Source organism: Panthera tigris, chromosome A2, assembly GCF_018350195.1.
Source record: "Panthera tigris isolate Pti1 chromosome A2, P.tigris_Pti1_mat1.1, whole genome shotgun sequence".
NCBI classification, from domain to species: Eukaryota; Metazoa; Chordata; class Mammalia; order Carnivora; family Felidae; genus Panthera; species Panthera tigris.
This window is the reverse complement of record NC_056661.1, coordinates 120,630,683-120,649,944: the sequence shown is the minus strand read 5'-3', so window position 1 is coordinate 120,649,944 and position 19,262 is coordinate 120,630,683. Positions and strand designations below refer to the sequence as shown.

The 19,262-nt window shown below is 40.1% G+C and overlaps 1 protein-coding gene and 1 non-coding gene across 2 annotated transcripts in view; both read right to left on the bottom strand.

Moving 5' to 3' along the window:
- Nucleotides 1–19,262, bottom strand: part of ZNRF2 (zinc and ring finger 2) — a 138,552-nt gene that overhangs the window by 1,831 nt on the left and 117,459 nt on the right. The window contains exon 7 of the transcript XR_006211847.1: nucleotides 11,860–11,895. The gene's annotated coding sequence lies outside the window, so the exon portion shown is untranslated. The remainder of the gene's footprint in view (nucleotides 1–11,859; nucleotides 11,896–19,262) is intronic.
- Nucleotides 4,099–4,167, bottom strand: LOC122236836. Its single transcript, XR_006215083.1, has one exon. It is a non-coding gene; the product is annotated as a small nucleolar RNA SNORD2 (small nucleolar RNA).

The following is a 19,262-nucleotide window of genomic DNA, read 5'->3' as shown; positions in this document are numbered from 1 at the left end:
ATGGAGAACAAACAGAGGGTTCCTGGAGGGGTTGTGGGAGGGGGGGTGCGCTAAATGGGTAAGGGGCATGAAGGAATCTACTCCTGAAATCCTTGTTGCACTATATGCTAATTTGAATGTAGATTTAAAAATATTAAATAAGACTCCATACCAAGGATGTAATGTCAAAAGCAATTTCAGTGTAAGCCCATTCACTCTTGTGCTCAAAGACATCATTGGCAAGTAGAGAGTTGGCCCCAGGGCTCCTATCGCCTCAAATCTCAGTGCCACCAGTAGTTGTGTGACCTTGGATAAGCAACTTAGCTTTTCGGAGCTTGAGTTTCCCATTGTGATAATAGTACTCCCCTCACAGGGCTGTTTGGTTAAAGGAGTAAATTAATATATGTAAAGCACTTAAAAGTACCTGACCTGTAGTAAGGGCTCCAGAAGTAGTAACTCTTACTGTTTGATCAGAACCTTTTCCTTAATGAGCACCAGGGAGAAGGCAAGAGAAAAGAGTGGCCTGTGCTGGGCCCTCCTTTCCATCCTTCAGAGCCCCTCTGAAACAACATCGCTATTTTCAGACTGATAGCAAACTCTAGACTTTCAAGCAGCCTAGAGCCAGAAGCCATTTCCACGGCTGAACACCCGTGGGATGAGAACCATTCCCCATACTTGACATGGTCCTTCATTTTTATTTTGTTAAGGAACTGTGCATCCAAATCATATCTGGAAACATGGAGTAGGGAGGCCAAAAGCCTGTCTGCGTTTTGATTTGATTTCACAGATGTTCGCATGTATTTCCAGGCCTTCCACATGACAATCACAGGGCTGAAGTTCATTTCTTTGATGTCAGCCTGCGGCTGTTTCTAGCATTCTTTTCTTTCACTCATTAACATTGCTACTGATTCCCCAGCCTGTAGAAAATGAATGATGGGCGTCTTGAGAGAACAGGGAAGGAGGCAGAAGACAAGGGAATAAAACAAAACAAATCGGGAGGGTGGGAGGTGGGCGGGTTAATTCCTGAATCCTGACTTGCACCCTGCCTTGTCTCCTCCTATCGCCTTGTCTGGGAAATGGCCCCACGTGTCTCAGGCCCTCAGCCCAGCGTCTTGGACACTGACATTTACGGAGGGAGCAGTTGATCATCTACTGAGCAGCTGTAGGGGTGGCCCAGCTGCCCACTGCTGCTTTTATATTTCCCAGTGGATTTTATATTTCCCACATTCCTAGGCCATGTGTAAGGTCTTTTTCCTTCCGTCAAGATAATGCACTTATTTCTAATTCATTTTCCCAGGAGGACCCATGGATGGTCAACAGAATTCCTCCGTTGGAATCATCTAGTCCAGTGTGCCTCAACCTTTTTTTCATCATCACCCCTTTAAGGAGATATTTAGACATTTTTTCCTAATTCCCCCTTCCCACCATGAAATGCTAACACCACAGATATATTTCTCTTTATGGCCCCCTGGAGGGCCACAAACCACTGAATATCCAAGTTCTTTTTGCTCCCCCATGAACCAATTTTCGCCCTCTTAGGGGCGATATCCTCCGGGGTGAGAATGCTGGATCCAGTCAAACCCTAGATGATTCTTGTTACCCTTGCCATCTCCGAGAACCCCACCACCACCCTACCTACCAGTTGCCTTTTTACACATTATTTATCTTCCAGTACAATACATTTTAGTCGTTACAACTCTAACATTCTCATTCTTTCTTGTCACTTTTTTAATCTGTCCTATAACAATTTTAATCATTGTGCAAAAACATCGCTTGCGTTTGCTTTAAAAACCGCTAATGGTAAAAGGAGAACAGTCTGTCCTAACAGGGGTCATTCCTATCTGGAGCATTCTGGCGCCAGCAGCTTCAGAGCTCTGAAGGTCACTTCTGTGACCATTACCAGGCCTTTGGGCAGAGCCTGGGGCTGGCCAACTTCGCCTTTGCTGTTGTCCCACTTCCCTTTCTCACTTCCTAATTCCCCCACCCTCACAACGCCTCCAAGGGACCCACCCATGTCCACAATTCCCCTTTTGAAACAGAATCAAGCCTCTGCTCACCCCAGGGTGCCTACCTCCCCCATCATTATCCTGCTCATTTATCTCCTTCACTACCCCAGAGTAATTCCAGAAGATATTGGGCTCTTTTGAAAGGGCTTGACCTCTGCAATGTCTTAGGCAGAGCTGAGAAATCCCATCCATCCATCCATCCATCCATCCATCCATCCATCCATCCATCCATCCATCCATCCATTTCTCCCTCCCTCTCTCTCACAGGTAAATACTGAATAACCGAAACAGTACATAAAAATTAAGGAAGGCTAGCTGTTAAGAAATGACCCCTAAATGTACAATGGCTTAAATACAGTAGGACTTTATGATTCATATAAACAGTTCCAGAAGGTTTCAGACTGGTGGTAGAAAGCTCTGTTGCATAGTCACTCAGGGACCCAGGCTGTCAGCTTTTGCCATCTTCAACATGTGGTCGCCAAGGTCACCCTCGGCAGTGTAAACCAGATAGCAGAAGCAGAAAGAGCACAGAGGGCAGCCAACGGGAAGCTTTATGGGCCCAGTCATGAAACAGGGCACGTCTCTTCTATTCACATTTCAAAGGTAGAGCCCAACCACAAGGCCAACCCTAAATGCAAAGAAGGAGTCTAGTTGTGTGCCTAGAAAGGCGAGGCAACGGTCTGCCAACCTCATGGTTTAATGCTACAGACTTAGGTTAGCTTTTTAGAAAATAAAAATCATGTCCGTCACGTGCAGCATGGCACAGTGAGAACAGAGGTTGAGGGTTAGAAAGATCTGAGCAGGATTTTGGTTCCGTGCTTACTAACTGTGTAACCTGAGCACAGACTACCTAAACCATGTAAATCTTCTTTTCTTCATCAACAACACAGGGAAATAATTGTTTTCGCTGGGTCCCTATAAGGAATGAAGGTTAAGTACTTGGTAAGAGGGTCTGGCACACGGTAGGCATTCAATAAATGGTACCTGTTAGCATTACCATTGCTAAACTAAGCTGAGTGGTGCGAAAAATCAAAGAACATGGAGAGGAGTAACACTAAGCTATCTAGATAGCAGTAACATTAGTCACGAAAGTCTAACTCAAACCAATGTTATAAATAAAAAAAAAAAAAGGAGGAGGGGATTTATTAGGATAGAATAACGGGGCATAGCTCTTCACATCAAGGGGAGACCTGCCAAACTGGAGCCTTCTCCAAGACTTCAGCGATTGGAGCTCTTTTCCTTTGTCATGCTATATGCCACTTACCTGTATCTTTGCTTCATTCTCTCCAATGGCACACCTTTGCATGTTTCAACAGCCTCAAAAATCGCTAACTTTCAAGTGTAGGATATTATGGTTATATTTTTAAAGCGTGTCCTACTGGCCTTGAGTTGGTAACTGCTGAAGTTAGGGGATGGGTACATGGGAGTTCTCTATACTGTTCTCTCTACTTTTGTATACATTTGGAAATTTCCACCAAACAAACAAACAAACAAAATAAAAGCCCAAGACTGATCTCATCTTGACCTAGAGAATCAAGGAGGAGGAGGGACAGACTTGACTGGCCCACCATACGTCACATTTTTTAAGCAGTGACTTTCTGCGTTGGTGAAAACTCTGTGTACCCAAAGGGAAATGCTGCCATGATCACCACTGCCATCTGATTGGCCATGGTTTTTCTGGATTGAGAGAAATGGCTAAAGTGATACACAGACATCAGCACAGGGTTGGATGATTTCAACTACAACCTTTTCTTGGCCTTGCTGATTGCGAGAACGCTTCCCCACTCTTCTCACATTGTATCTCTTTAAGAAAGGTAGAGCGATCTTGGCAGTGTTGTCCTTAAGCACCATCATATTTAACAGAGTCTCAGGAGAGAACAGATCGGAGAAAGCAAGCATGAGAACTACAAAAATTACAGACCTACTTTCTAGTGATGGAGACCATCAGCTCAGAATAGTCACATGTGCATTAAGGGTATCTAATCAGAATATCCAGTACCTAAGAGATTCTCTGGGCAGCTCCAGGAAAAAAAAAAAAAAAAAAAAAAAAAAAAAAAAGAGGTTGAGAACTAGCTATTACTCTTTCTTCTAAGCTTTTTCCCCCTAAATAACCAAGTGGTGGGCAATGGGTACTCTCTTCATCGCAGGTCAGTCCTGAAAGATGATTGCCATCATTTCACTATAGGATGTATTTTTTAAAGAAAAAAAAAAATCAATTTCTCTGCATTACATTCTTCATCATCATGTCCTATGAACTGGTTGATCTCATTATATCGATCACATAAAAAATAAGGACTGAGGGGAAAGGTGTTGATAATCTTAGAACAAAAGTCTAAGAATACAGGAAGCAAGCAATTATTGACTACAGTCTAATACTCTGTCCAAAAAGAAAAAGCATACTGGAATATAACTTTTATAATTAAAAAGCTTTGCTAACCAGCCTTGGTATCCAAATCATGTCGTCATATCCAAATCAGATTTTTTATTTTCACAAATGTGGCAGACTGTCCTATCCAAAGATAGATGCCACAACATACTCCATCCCACATTCCCACATGTTTGTTTGGGTTTTTTTTAACCATGTAACACTGACATTCCTTCCATTGGGGGGTGGGCTTTATGTCTTCCCCTGTGAACCTGGGAAGACCCTGTGTCCCCCTCAACCAACAGGGTACAATGGAAGTGACTCCACGTGACTTCAAGACAAGGTCACAAGAAACTCACGCACTTCTGCATTGCCCTCTTGGGACAACAGTTCTTGGAACTGAGCCACTGCACTACGGGGAAGCCGTGCAGCTACACGGACATGTCATGTATAGGTGTGCCACCAAACAACCCCAGCTGAGGTCCCAACCAATAGCCAACACTGACTACTACGTGTGAGAGAGCGAGCCTTCAGCTAATTCCGACCCCAACCCATTGAGTCATTGCCAGCTCCAGCTGATAATGCATGGAGCAGAGATGAGCTGTCCCTGCAATCCCAGCCCAAATTGATCATTTGAGAATAAAATAAAGAATAAATATGACATTATTAGGGGCACCTGGGTAGCTCAGTCGGTTAAGCGTCCGACTTCGGCTCAGGTCATGATCTCGCAGTTCATCAGTCCGAGTCCCGTGTCAGGCTCTGTGCTGACAGCTCAGAGCCTGGAGCCTCTTCGGATTCTGTGTCTCCCTCTCGCTCTGCCCCTCCCCTGCTCGCACTCTGTCTCCCTCTCTCTCTCAAAAAAAAAAAAAAAAAACATTAAAAAATTAAAAAAAAAAGTAAATATGACATTATTAAGTTAGTAAAACATTTTTGTCTTTTGTACATGGCAGAATAAAATGTCGAAATAATATGAATAAATGGAGTATTTTGAAGCAATCAGGAGGGAAGAATTCGGTTTACAGGTATCAGCGTGGATAGATCTCAAAAACATATAGTGAAAAAATGAATAATCAGAATGACATACAGACAACAAACATTTATATACATTTAAAAACGTATTCAAAGCAATTATATATTTTTCAGAGATTCATAACTTCAAATTAATATATAGAAGGTCAATCAGAAGGGCATATGTTAAATATACGAGGGTGTAGGTCTGCGGGAGTGGGAATGGGGACAAAGGCAAAACATAATTTAAAAGGGACAACAACCATGAAAAACCCAAAACGAAGAGTATGGTTATGTAACTGTAAAACTTGGTTCACATTTCTTTCTGAGCACACAGCCAAAGTCTACTTTCCAGCCTCTTGTGCATTTAATGTGGCCACACGATTGCATTTTAACTAAGGGACTGTAGGCGAAAAGTGCTATGTGCTCTCTCCAGGCCGGGCCCTCAGAAAGTGAAAAATAGCCTTGGCAGCTAATAGGAAGACTGTAACATTTCCACCCGGCTCTAATGAACCAAGATAGAGCACAACCACTCTGTGAGCACATCTGAACCAACGGAACTGCCGCTCCAAATGTAATTATACCCCCCACTCTTCTAACACAGTTTTTTGCCAGTGAGGATTCTAGCTGGGCTTTAAAGGTACGGCCTCTGAGAGAAAATTACCAAGGTACACAATCAAATAGCCCCAAATCACGACTGGTCTCCACTCCCGTTAACCCTTCTTTGAATCACCTAGGACGAGTCCAAACCTGCACGCCTGTCCAATTTTCTTACAGGGACGCCCCCTTGGTTCCTCAGCTAGCCCAAGAAACCTCACCTTGTTTGACAGCAGCTGAGTACGAACTCCAAATAATCTGTTGAGCCCTTCACTGTTTGGTCTCTATTTCGTTCCTAGGGCTTTTGAATTCTGATCAGTTTGCACTGTTCTTTGGTGAAATTTTGCTTCTAAGCATTTAACTCAGCATTCCTATTATCTGTCTGGTTGTCTGTTGTCCTAACTGTCACTCGTCTGTAAGAGAAACGCCTATAGTGAGGGATACAGGCCAGATAAACTGTCAGTGAGGCCGGTCCTGATGGCCAAGGTGTTCAGGACATCTCATCAGCCCTGCATCTTTAGAGTAGACTTTGCCTTGGGTCGCTCTTAGTTTGCTAGGGTTGCCACAACAAATTACCACAAACTAGGTCGCTTAATACCATAGATTCTGATTCTCTCGTAATTCTGAAGTCAAGAAGTCTCAAATTAAGGTGGCAACGGGGCCATGCCCACTTTGAAGGCTGTAAGGGAAAATCCTTCCCAGCTTCTGGTAGTTGCTTTAATATCCTACCTAGTTGGTGCTCCTTGGCTTGTACCAGCAAGTGCTCCAATCTCTGCTGCTGTCATTACATGGCCTACTTCCCTCTTTGTGGTCTCTGCATCTCCAAACCTCCTTCTCCTAATGAAGACACCAGTCATTGGATTTAGGGCCCACCACGATCCAATATGACCTCATCTTAACTTGACCCTATTTCCAAATAATGTGACGTTCACAGGTACCTGGGGTTTGGACTTCAACATAACATTTTGGAAAAACAATTTTACCCACAACAGTCACCTTTCAAGGTATTTTAAGAATTACTCTTTATTATATTAAAAAAATTATTCACCATGATCAAATGGGATTTATTCCTGGGCTATAGGGCTGGTTCAATACCCACAAATCAATCAACATGATACACCACGTTAATAAAAGAAAGGATAAGAACCATACCATCCTCTCAATAGACGCATCCATTCTTGATAAAAACCCTCAACAAAGTAGGGATGGATGGAACATACCTCAACATCATAAAGGTCATATATGAAAGACCCATTGCTAATATCATCCTCAGTGGGGAAAAACTGAAAGCCTTTCCCTTACAGTTAGGATCGAGACAAGGATGTCCACTCTCACCCTTACTATTTAACATAGTACTGAACGTTTTAGCCTCAGCAATCAGACAACAAAATGAAATAAAAGGCATCCGAATCAGCAAGGAAGATGTCAAACTGTCACTATTTGCAGATGACCTGGTACTCTATGTAGAAAACCCAAAAGACTCTACCACAAAAGTGCAAACTGATACATGAATTCAGCAAAGTTGCAGCATATAAAATCAACATGCAGAAATCTGTGGGATTTCTATACACCAACGATGAAGCGGCAGAGAAAGAAATGAAAGAATTGATTCCATTTGCAATTGCACCAACACCAGTAAGATACCTAGGAATTAACCTAATGAAACAGGTGAAAGATCTAACACTCTGAAAACTATAGAACACTCATGAAAGAAACTGAAGAGGACAGAAGGAAATGAAAAGTATTCCATGTCCGTGGAAGAACAAACATTGTTAAAATGTCTATACTACCCAAAGCAATCTACACATTGAACGCAATCCCTATCAAGATACCACCAGCATTTTTCATAGAGCTAGAACAAACAATCACAAAATTTGTATGCAACTACAAAAGACCCTTAATAGCAAAAACAATCCCGAAAAAGAGAAGCAAAACTGGAGGCATCACGATTCCAGATTTCAAGTTATATTACAAAGCTGTAGTCATCAAGACAGTATGGTACTGGCACAAAAACAGACACAGATCAATGAAAGAGAACAGAAAACCCAGAAATGAATAGCCAACAAAGCAGGAAAGAATGTCCAATGGAAAAAAGTCTCTTCAACAAATGGTGTTGGGAAAACTAGACGGCGACATGCAGAAGAATGAACCTGGACCACTTTCTTACACCATACACAAAAATAAACTCCAAATGGGTGAAAGACCGAAATGTGAGACCGGAAACCATCAAAATCCTAGAGGAGAACATAGGCAGCAACCTCTTTGACCTCAGCCGCAGCAACTTCTTACTAAACACGTTGCCGAAGGCAAGGGAAACAGAAGCCAACGTGAACTACTGGGATCTCATCAAGATAAAAAGCTTCTGCACAGCAAAGGAAACAACCAAACTAAAAGGCAGCCTACATAATGGGAGAAGACATCTGCAAACATATCTGATAAAGGGTTAGTATCCAAAATCTATACTAGAGCTTATCACAGTCAACATCCAAAATACAAATTACCCAGTTAAGAAATGGGCAGAAGACATGAATAGATACTTTTCCAAAGAAGACATCCAGATGGCTAACAGATACACGAAAAGATGCTCAACATCACTAATCACCAGGGAAATGCAAATAAAAACCATGATGAGATACCACCTCACATCCGTCAGAATGGCTAAAATTAACAACATAAGAAACAACAGGTGTTGGTGAGGATGTGGAAAATGGGGAACCCTCTTGCACTGTTGGTGGGAATGCAAATTGGGGCAGCCACTCTGGAGAACAGTATGGAGGTTCCTCAAAAAATTAAAAATAGAACTACCCTACGATCCAGCAATTGCACTATTAGGTTTTTACCCAAAGGATACAAAAACACAGATTTGGAAGGGTACACGCATCCCAATGCTGACAACAATATCAACAATAGCCAAACTATGGAGAGAGCCCAAATGTCCGTTGACTGATGAACGGATACAGAAGATGTGGTGTATATATACACAATGGGATATTACTCAGCCATCAAGAAGAATGAATCATGGGAATCTACTCCTGAAGCCGAGAGCATACCATATATACTATATGTTAGCTAACTTGACAATAAACAAACAAACAAACAAATAAATAAATCTTGCCATTTGCGACAACATGGATGGAGCTAGAATGTATTATGCTAAGTGAAATAAGTCAATCAGAGAAAGACAAATACCATATGATTTCAATCATATGTGGAATTTAAGGAACAAAAACAGAGGGACATATGGGGTGGGGGGAGAGGAGAGAGGGAAACAAACCACAAGAGACTCTTAACCATAGAGAACAAACTGAGGGTTGATGGAGGGAGGTGGGTGGGGGAATGGGCTAGATGGGTGATGGATACTAAGGAGACTACTTGTTGTGATGAGCTCTGGGTGTTGTATGTAAGTGATGAGTCACTGAATTGTACTCCTAAAACCAAACCACCATTGCACCGTATGTTGACTAAAACTTAAATTTAAAAATTAAAAAAAAAAAAAAAAAAAAGAATTACTCCTTTTAGTTTCATCTTCCTAGAACTGTTCTTGTTTTGTTTTTAAATGAGTTCTCAGTTGGCTACAGCTGGTCCTTGGCCAGATTCTTGGAGGTTATGTACCTGCACAACATATTATCAGTGCAATGATGCTCATGAGGTCTTTTTAGTCTAAGTCTGCATTCAATGTCAGACCAAATAATTTTTCCTTCATGATATACTATTATACTGCTAAATCCTGCATACAACTTCCTAAGTTGCACAATTGCATCAAGGACAATTAGGTATTATAGCAGTGGTCACTTTGGGGAAATCTGACATGGGCAAATTGCTCATTTGATAGGTACCTTAGCACAAAAAGGAAACAAAATCCCAACTATCCAGTGGTATGCTTCTACATTTCATCTGAAGTGGAGTAAGGTTGATATTGCAGGACTGTGATAAGTTACATATGCAAATGTACAGTAACTGCTAACAAAATTATACAAAGAGGTAGACTTATCAACACTATACATCAATCTAATCCGAATACTAAAAAGTCTTCAGGTGACTCACAGAAAGACAGCAAAGATCAATGAAGAACAGAAGAAAGAAACAGAAAAATAAAATAGCAGACTTAAATCCTAACATACCAATAATTACATTAAATGTAAACAGTTTATATACATGAATTAAAAGAGATGGGCACAATGGATAACAAAGCATTTTCATGTCTACCAGAAAGAGATAAGAGAAATTACCAACATCCGGAATGAAAAAGGAGATGTCAGCAGACATTACAGACCCAGCAGACAGTAAAAGGATAATACTTACTACAAACAACTCTATGGCACATACATTCAACAATTTAGATGAAACTGACCAACGCCCCAAAAGCAACAAACTATCAAAACTTACCCAAATAAAATAGATACACTGAATAGTCTCGTAACTACTAAAGGAATTGAATCAACATTTTAGAACTTTTTGATAAAGCTGTGTGTAGGCCAGATGATTTCACTGCTGAATTGTACCAAATATTAAAAGAACAAATAACAGCAATTTACGCCATTTCTTCCAGGAAACAGAAGAAAAGGCAACACTTATAATTGAATTTTGCAGGGTCACAAGTACAAGAGTCATATACAAAAATCAACTGTGTTTCTTCTGTCAGCAACAAACATGTCAAAACTGAAATTAAAAACACAACACCACTTATAATTTCCCCTCAAAAGAAAAATACTGCAGTCTAAACCTAACAAAACGTAGGGGATCTGTATGCAAACGCTACAAAACTCTGATAAAAACTTTTAGTTTTGATACAAACGTTTTTAAAAGACCTAAATAGACAAACTTACTAGGTTTATGGACTGAAAAACTGATTCAACATACTAAAGATATCAGTTTTCCCCAAACTGAATTATATGTTTATTGAAATGTTATGAAATTTATGAAAAAATTTTTTTGTAGATCTAGAGAAACAGTTTCTCAATTTATAGGGAAATACACGAACAGAAAATGAAACAAAAAGGAAAAAAAAGAAAAGTTGCTAGACTCACACTATCCTCATTTTCAAACAGTTATTATACAGCCACAGTCATCATGACAATGTGGCCACGTGGATTCCACAGATCGATGGAAACGAGTGCCAGTAATAACCACACAACACAGTCAACGGATATGGACAAAAAGGCAAAAGCAATTCAAAGGAGAAAGGATGTTTTTTTTCAACAAATGCTGTTAGAATAACTGTACATCCCTAGGCATAAATATGAACCTTGACTTAGACCTCACACCTGATATAAAAATTAACCCCAAATGGATCATAAATCCACATGTAACGTGAAACCATAAATCTTTTAGAAGACAACATAGGAGGGAATCTTCTGAGTTATGCAGAATTCTTAGACATGACTCTAAAATCATGATCCATAAAAGAAAATACCAATAAATTGGACTTTATCAAAACCAAATCCTTTTGCTCTGAGCAAGACCCTGTTAAGAGAAAGATACAGACTGGGAGAAATATTTGCGATGCACAGTTCTGGTAAGAGATCTGTATTCAGAATATATAAAGAATGCTTTAAATGCAACAGTAAAAACACAAAAAATTCAATTAGAAAATGTGCAAAAGACTTACACGTTTCCCTACAGAAGATATTTGAATGGCAAATAGTATTTAATGGCATATATAAGCATATGAAAAGATATTCAACATCATTACCCACTGGAAAAATATAAATCAAAGCCATGATAATACACCACTATACCTCTATTAAAATGGCAAAAAAAAAAAAAAAAAATTCCACAATACCAACCACTGGCAAGGATATAGAGCAATTAGATCTCTCATACATCGTTGGTAGGAATATAAAATGGTACAGCTATTCTGAAGAGAAGTTTGGCAGTTCCTTATTAAGTTAAACACAGACTTACCATAAGACTTGGCAATGATACTCCTGGATATTTATCCTAGAGAAATGAAAACACATATCCGCATAAGAAATCTGTACATGAATGTTTATAGTAGTAGCTCTATTTGTATAGCTGAAAAGTGGAAACAATCCAAATGTCCTATGAAAAGTGAATGGATATACTGTGGGGCACCCATACAATGGACTACTACTCAACAATGAAAAGGAACAACACAATACGTGCAACAAACTGTTGACGCATGAAGGGATCTCGCGGCCATTATGCTGAGTAAAAAAAGCCAATTTCGAAAGGTTGTATACTTTATAACTCCACTTCTATAACATTCTTGAAATGACAAAATTATACAGATGAAGAATAGGTCAGTGGTTGCCCCAGTGGTTGCCAGTGGTTAGAAATATGGAAAAGGTTATATAGAAAGGTTAGCATAAGAGTTTCTTTGTGAAGATAGAAAAGTTCTGTACCTTGATGATTGTAGTTATCAGAATCTGCATATGTGAATGGGGGCACCTGGCTGGCTCAGTCAATGAAGTGTGGGACTCTTGATCTCAGGGTTGAGTGGGAGCCCGACACTGGGTACAGAAATTACTCAAAAATAAAAATCTTACAGGATGCCAGCGTGGTTCAGTTGCTTAAATGTCCGACTCTTGATTTCAGCTTAGGTCATGATCTCAGAGTTTGTTGAATTGAGGTCAGGCTTCACCCTGACAGCACAGAGCCTGCTTGGGATTCTCTCTCTCCCTCTTTCTCTGCCCCTTCCCAACTCGCGTATGCTTGCACTCTCTCTTTCTAAACAAACGTTAAAAAAAAAAAATCTTTATGGGCTTAGTCGGTTGAGCGTATGGCTTCAGCTCAGGTCATGATCTCGCGTTCGTGGGCTTGAACCCCACATCAGGCTCTGTGCTGACAGCTCAGAGCCTGGAGCCTGCTTCGGCTTCTGTGTCTCCCTCTCTCTGCCCCTCCCCTGCTTGCACTCTCTCTCAAAAAAAACTAAAAACATTAAAAAAAAAAAAACTTTAAAAAAGTACCTATGTGATAAAATTTCATAAAACTATACAAAAATTCAAATAAGGTCTGTCGTTAAAAGTATTGTACTAATGTCAATCTCCCAGTTTTGGTAACGAAATATGCTTATACAAGGTATCACCACTGAGGCACCTCAGGAAAGTTGCATGAAGGACACAGGAATGCTTGGTATTATTTTTTGCAATTCCTTGTGAGTTTAAATTTAAAATATGGCTAAGAAACTGAGAGAGATATAATCCAGATTCTTAAGGTTCCCTAAAACTCTTTGCCTAGACCAATGAGATGTGAAAATTTTTTAATCTGCCTCAGTTTTGTGCGTCCATCTAAAACTCTGTTCCACACTTTCCTATTTATCTTTCCTTTCTCTTCCCTCCTCTTCCATCTTCAGAACTATCCATACTCGAAGCCCCTTAAAACTACAACCTCCAGATGAAGAGGTCTCTGATATTTCCTAATGTCAACTTCTGATGCTTGTGCCATTGTTAAGGACTTCCCAAACCCTGTCTTGGTCCATATGCTCCAAACCTTCTTGACCACTATCAAGCTGTCCTTCTTTTGGTGGAGCCAGGAGATGCAGAAACTTGATAATGTAAACAAAAAGTTCTCTGGAAAATTGTCCCCTTCTAGCCAAGAACTAGAAACTGAGTGATTACAAAGGAGATCCAAGGGAAACTGTAGCATCCAAATCCCAAAGGTTCCCTTTGCCTAACAAGGGGGAAAATTTTTTTCTTAAGTAGACTCCACACCCAACATGAGGCTTGAACACACAATCCTGAGATTAAAAGTCCCATGCTGTAGGGAATTAAAAGCAAAAATGAACTACTGGGACCTTATGAAGATAAAAAGCTTCTGCACAGCAAAGGAAACAACCAACAAAACTAAAAGACAACCAACGGAATGGGAAAAGATATTTGCAAATGACATATCAGACAAAGGGCTAGTATCCAAAAATCTATAAAGGGCTCACCAAACTACTCACCCGAAAAACAAATAACCCAGTGAAGAAATGGGCAGAAAACATGAATAGACACTTCTCTAAAGAAGACATCCGGATGGCCAACAGGCACATGAAAAGATGCTCAACGTCGCTCCTCATCAGGGAAATACAAATCAAAACCACACTCAGATATCACCTCACGCCAGTCAGAGTGGCCAAAATGAACAAATCAGGAGACTATAGATTCTGGAGAGGATGTGGAGAAATGGGAACCCTCTTGCACTGTTGGTGGGAATGCAAACTGGTGCAGCCACTCTGGAAAACAGTGTGGAGGTTCCTCAAAAAATTAAAAATAGACCTACCCTATGACCCAGCAGCAGCACTGGTAGGAATTTACCCAAGGGATACAGGAGTACTGATGCATAGGGGCACTTGTACCCCAATGTTTATAGCAGCACTCTCAACAATAGCCAAAGTATGGAAAGAGCCTAAATGTCCATCAACTGATGAATGGATAAAGAAATGGTGGTTTATATACACAATGGAGTACTATGTGGCAATGAGAAAGAATAAAATATGGCCCTTTGTAGCAACGTGGATGGAACTGGAGTGTTACGCTAAGTGAAATAAGCCATACAGAGAAAGACAGATACCATATGTTTTCACTCTTATGTGGATCCTGAGAAACTTAACAGAAACCCATGGGGGAGGGGAAGGAAAAAAAAAAAAAAAGAGGTTAGAGTGGGAGAGAGCCAAAGCTAAGAGACTCTTAAAAACTGAGAACAAACTGAAGGTTGATGGGGGGTGGGAAGGAGGGGAGGGTGGGTGATGGGTATTGAGGAGGGCACCTTTTGGGATGAGCACTGGGTGTTGTATGGAAACCAATTTGACAATACATTTCATATATTGAAAAAAAAAAAAAGTCCCATGCTGTAATGATTGAACCAGCCAGGAGCCCTAAGGTGAATTATTATTTTTTTAATGTTTATTTTTCAGAGAGAGAGAGAGAGAGAGAGGGAGGGAGGGAGAGGGAGAGAATGAGAGCATATGAGTGGGGGAGGGGCAGGGAGAGAGGGACACAGAGGATCCTAAGCAGGCTCTGAGCTGTCAGCATGGAGCCCGATGCAGGGCTTGAACTCACAAACCATGAGATCATGACCTGAGCTGAAGTCGGACCCTTAACTGACTGAGCCATCCAGGTGCCCCTAAGGTGAATTATTTCTGATGGAAACACAGAAAGAAACCTTTCAAGGGGGCACAGGTTATACTATAAATCCTACAACTGCTTCTATAATTATAAAAGTATCTTTTTCAGAATTATAAAATTATCAGTGGTAGGCTAACTTTGTCCTTGTCTTATCTGCCTACGCTGGCCCTCTCTCATTTCCTCTCCACCTTCCCGTCTCCTTGGAAAGACTTTAGGAATAAAAAAGTTAAAAATGGATCAAAAATATTCTGTTGTTATTCACATATTCATGCAGTCCAGATAAGATTCAAATAAAAATTTTTAAGTATTTTTTTTGTTTATTTGAGAGAGAGAGAGAGAGAGAGGCAGAGAGAGGCAGAGAGAAAGAGGGAGAGAATCCCAAACAGACTCCATGCTGGAGCCAGACACAGGACTCGATCTCATGACCGTGAGATCATGACCTGAGCTGAAACCAAGAGTCAGATGCTTAACCAACCGAGCCACCCTGGTACTCCCCATGCCCCCCTCCCCAAATTTTTTTTTAAGTCTCAAGCTTTACACATATTGGTTCTTCAAATTTTCTTGCTAAAACCAATACAGAAGAAAAAGCTGTTTGAATAATGACCTTGGTTATTAGGTTATCAGACCCACAAAGCAGGAAAGTTAAAACTTTTGACATGATGTAAATTTTTGGCTTATGAATACAGAGGTTCATTGTATATCAGAAAAGCAATAAAAGATGCAAAATGTATAGCTATGGAGTAAAAAGAAATTAAGCCTTTGGTTATAGGTTTTCTAGTTCTGTGTTTGGAGGAAACAAAATGTGTTATTTTGGTTAAGGTAGTAACTAATAAAATGTTTAAGACAATACTATAGCACAGTTATAAAGTGACATATACATATGGGATAATTGTTTTGGCTTATCTACTTGTTAAGGGAACTGCCAATTTTATGAGAATGGTAAATTCAATATATTACATGTTCATTTAACATGCTCATCAAGGTAACTATTTTAGAGCTGAATTAAAACTGTAAAACATGTTTACATGCATCTAAACAAGTATCTGGGAGGGCTTGAGAAAGGTGCATTAATGAAAGGCATACAGGGGCTCCCAGATGGCTATCAGTTAAGCATCCGACTTCGGCTCAGGTCATGATCTCGCGGTCCGTGAGTTCGAGCCCCGCGTCGGGCTCTGTGCTGAAGCTCAGAGCCTGGAGCCTGCTTCGGATTCTGTGTCTCCCTCTCTCTCTGCCTGCCCCTCCCCCATTAGTCTCACTCTCTACACCCCCCCCCCCCCATAGGCAAACATTAAAAAGAAATTTAAACACACTGTGAGATAACTATACTTGTGGCATACTCATAAATTGTTTTAACACAAAGTTCCTTATTTTTGAAAAAGATGAAATTTCTTGTAATTATCACACCTATTGCTGCTCTTACATTAGCAACTTATTAAAATGTCCTGCATTTAAACTGATGCAGCCACTGGTGGAAAACAGGATGGCGGTTCCCCAAAAAGTTAAAAATAGAACTACCTTACAATCCAGCAATTACACTATTTAGGTATGTACCCAAAAGATACAAAAAAGGTAATTCAATGGGAGACATGCACCCCAATGTTTATAGCAACATTATCAACAACAGCCAAACTGTGGAAAGAGACCAAGTGCCCATCAACTGATGAGTGGATAAAGATGTGTGTGTGTGTGTGTGTGTGTGTGTGTGTGTGTGTGTGTGTGATGGAATATTACTCAGCCATCAAAAAGGATGAAATCTTGCCATTTGCAATGATGTGGATGGACCTACAGAGTATTATTCTAAGCAAAATAAGTCAGTGAGAGAAAAATGCCATATTTCACTCCTGTGTGGAATTTAAGAAACAAATGAACACAGCGGGGGAAAAGATGCAAACCAAGAAACAGGCTTTTAACTACAGACAACAAACTGATGGTCACTGGAGGGGAGGGGGGCAGGGGGATGGGTGAAATGGGTGACGGGGACTAAGGAGTGCACTTATGATGAACACTGGTGTTGGACCTAAGTGGTGAATCACTGAATTCTACACCTGAAACCAGCATTACACTGTATGTTAACTAGCTGGAATTTAAATAAAAACTTGGAAGACAAAAAAAATTCCTGCATTTAGATACTTCGTAATTAGGTTTATGTTTTGTCTCCTGGTCCACTTTTTGCCTTCCCCAATTTGAGAATAAAACTGCCCATGTGTCTTTTAAAACTACACGTTCTTTGGATATCCTGGGATTGCTACAAGGTAACCAGTGATTTGCTTCTTCATCTTTAGAAGGGAGAATACTAGAATGAACTGGATTTGTTTGGTGCTTCAGATTTTAACTCATTTGAAACTCTTCGGAGAGCTCTTTTCAGTTTTCCAGACATAGGCTAGAAGAGCAAAACCTGAAAAATCCTAAGAGAAATTTTTTCCAGTGATGTAACATCAGAGAAAAAGTACCTTCAAATTTTGATGAAATAAGCCCTCCCAGGAGATCTTGAGCTCTGGAATGCTAAACCTCCGCCAGGAGCCGATGATCTTCAGATGAGGTCTGCTACCCCAAGACCTTCCGATCCAAGAGATGACGACACAAAGCAGGCAACTTCCACCCAGCATGGCAGAACAAGATGGATTTTCATGGCTCAACTTTTTTTTTTTTTTTTTGCTTTCCTTCAAGTCATACTTACTACTGTACTTGGGTGCCCTCTAGCAGTCACCTAATGGTTTCACAGAATGCTTTCATACACTCTCACTGTTGCACTTTCATTCTCCCCATCTTCCTCGCGACCTAAGAAAAGGCAACACTCTTGTGTACTTCTGTCCATAGCTACTGCTCTAAATCTAACGGACTTCCAGACTGTTTTCATCCCTGACCTGAACTCAGTGACAAAAAAATTGAACACTTGACTTTTTATATACATCAGGTTCCTTCTGGTATTTGAAGTTTCCTCGTATTTATTAACCCCAACTTCCAGTCCTTGAAAAACGGGAACACGACTTCAACAAAATACTTCTGCTGAACTCATTATAGTACAGGCCTTATAAGCTCATTTGAAGTGGGAACGAATTCTGGGGCTATCCTTGTGGCGACGCTCAGTGTGTTCTCCTCAGAGACTCTCCAGCTTGATTTGCAAGAATCTGCCTGCCTCAAGGGACAAGCAGTTGCCCCTAACATGATAAATCTTATTTATGTAATGTGGTCAATATTATTTACACTCCCAGTACAGTCTACCCTCATCTCTGTTTTAAGCCAATCTCGTTTTCACCATTCTTTTCAGCCAGTGTATCACAGTTTGTTGGATACAGCTATAGCAGGGCAGAGAGGAATATTTATAGCCTTTTATACAAACTCTTTCAGAAAATAAAAGAGGAGGAAATACTTCCCAACTCTTTTAATGAGCTCTCCATTACTCTGGTACCAAAACCAAAGATGCTGCAAGAAAACTACAGACTAATATCTCTCATGGACATAGATGCAAACAAACCCTTAACGAAGTATTAGCAAATTGAACCCAGATATAAAAGTGTAGCCCAACATTAAAAAATCCATGAAATTCATTGTATCAGTAGATTAAAAAAACCTACATGATCATTTCAGTAGATAAAAAGCATTTGATAAAATTCAATATCCATTTGTGATAAATCTTTTTGGGAAAGAGGAACAGAAGGCAACTTCCTCAATATTATATAAAGGGCATCCACAACAAACCTAATAGTGAAAGGCTGAATGCTTTCCCTTTAAGTTCAAGAACAAGCAAGGTTCTCAGCTTTTGGGGCTTCTATTCAAATCCTACTGGAGACCCTGGGCAATGTAATAAGAGAAAAGGAAAGAAGGGAGGAGGAAGGGAGGGAGGAGCAAACAATAAAGAAAACAGGAAGTAAATAAAACACAGTTTAGAAAGGAAGAAGTAATTTCTATTTGTGGACAGTATGATTGGGTATACAGAAAACAATAAAGAATCTACAAAAAAGCTACCAGTGAGTTTAAGATCACAGGATGCAAAGTCGATGCACAAAAATTAATTTTTATATAATAGTAAACTGGAGAACAGTAACATTTTTAGTAACACTAAGAACCATGAAATACATAGGTATAAATCTATCAAATTATATGCAAGATTTATATGTGGAAAAGTATAAATTACTGAAGACATCTTAAAAAACTAAACTAAATGGAGATACTGTGTTCATTCGTCAGAAGACTCAATACTATTAAGACTGTAACAACTGACTTATAGATTCAATG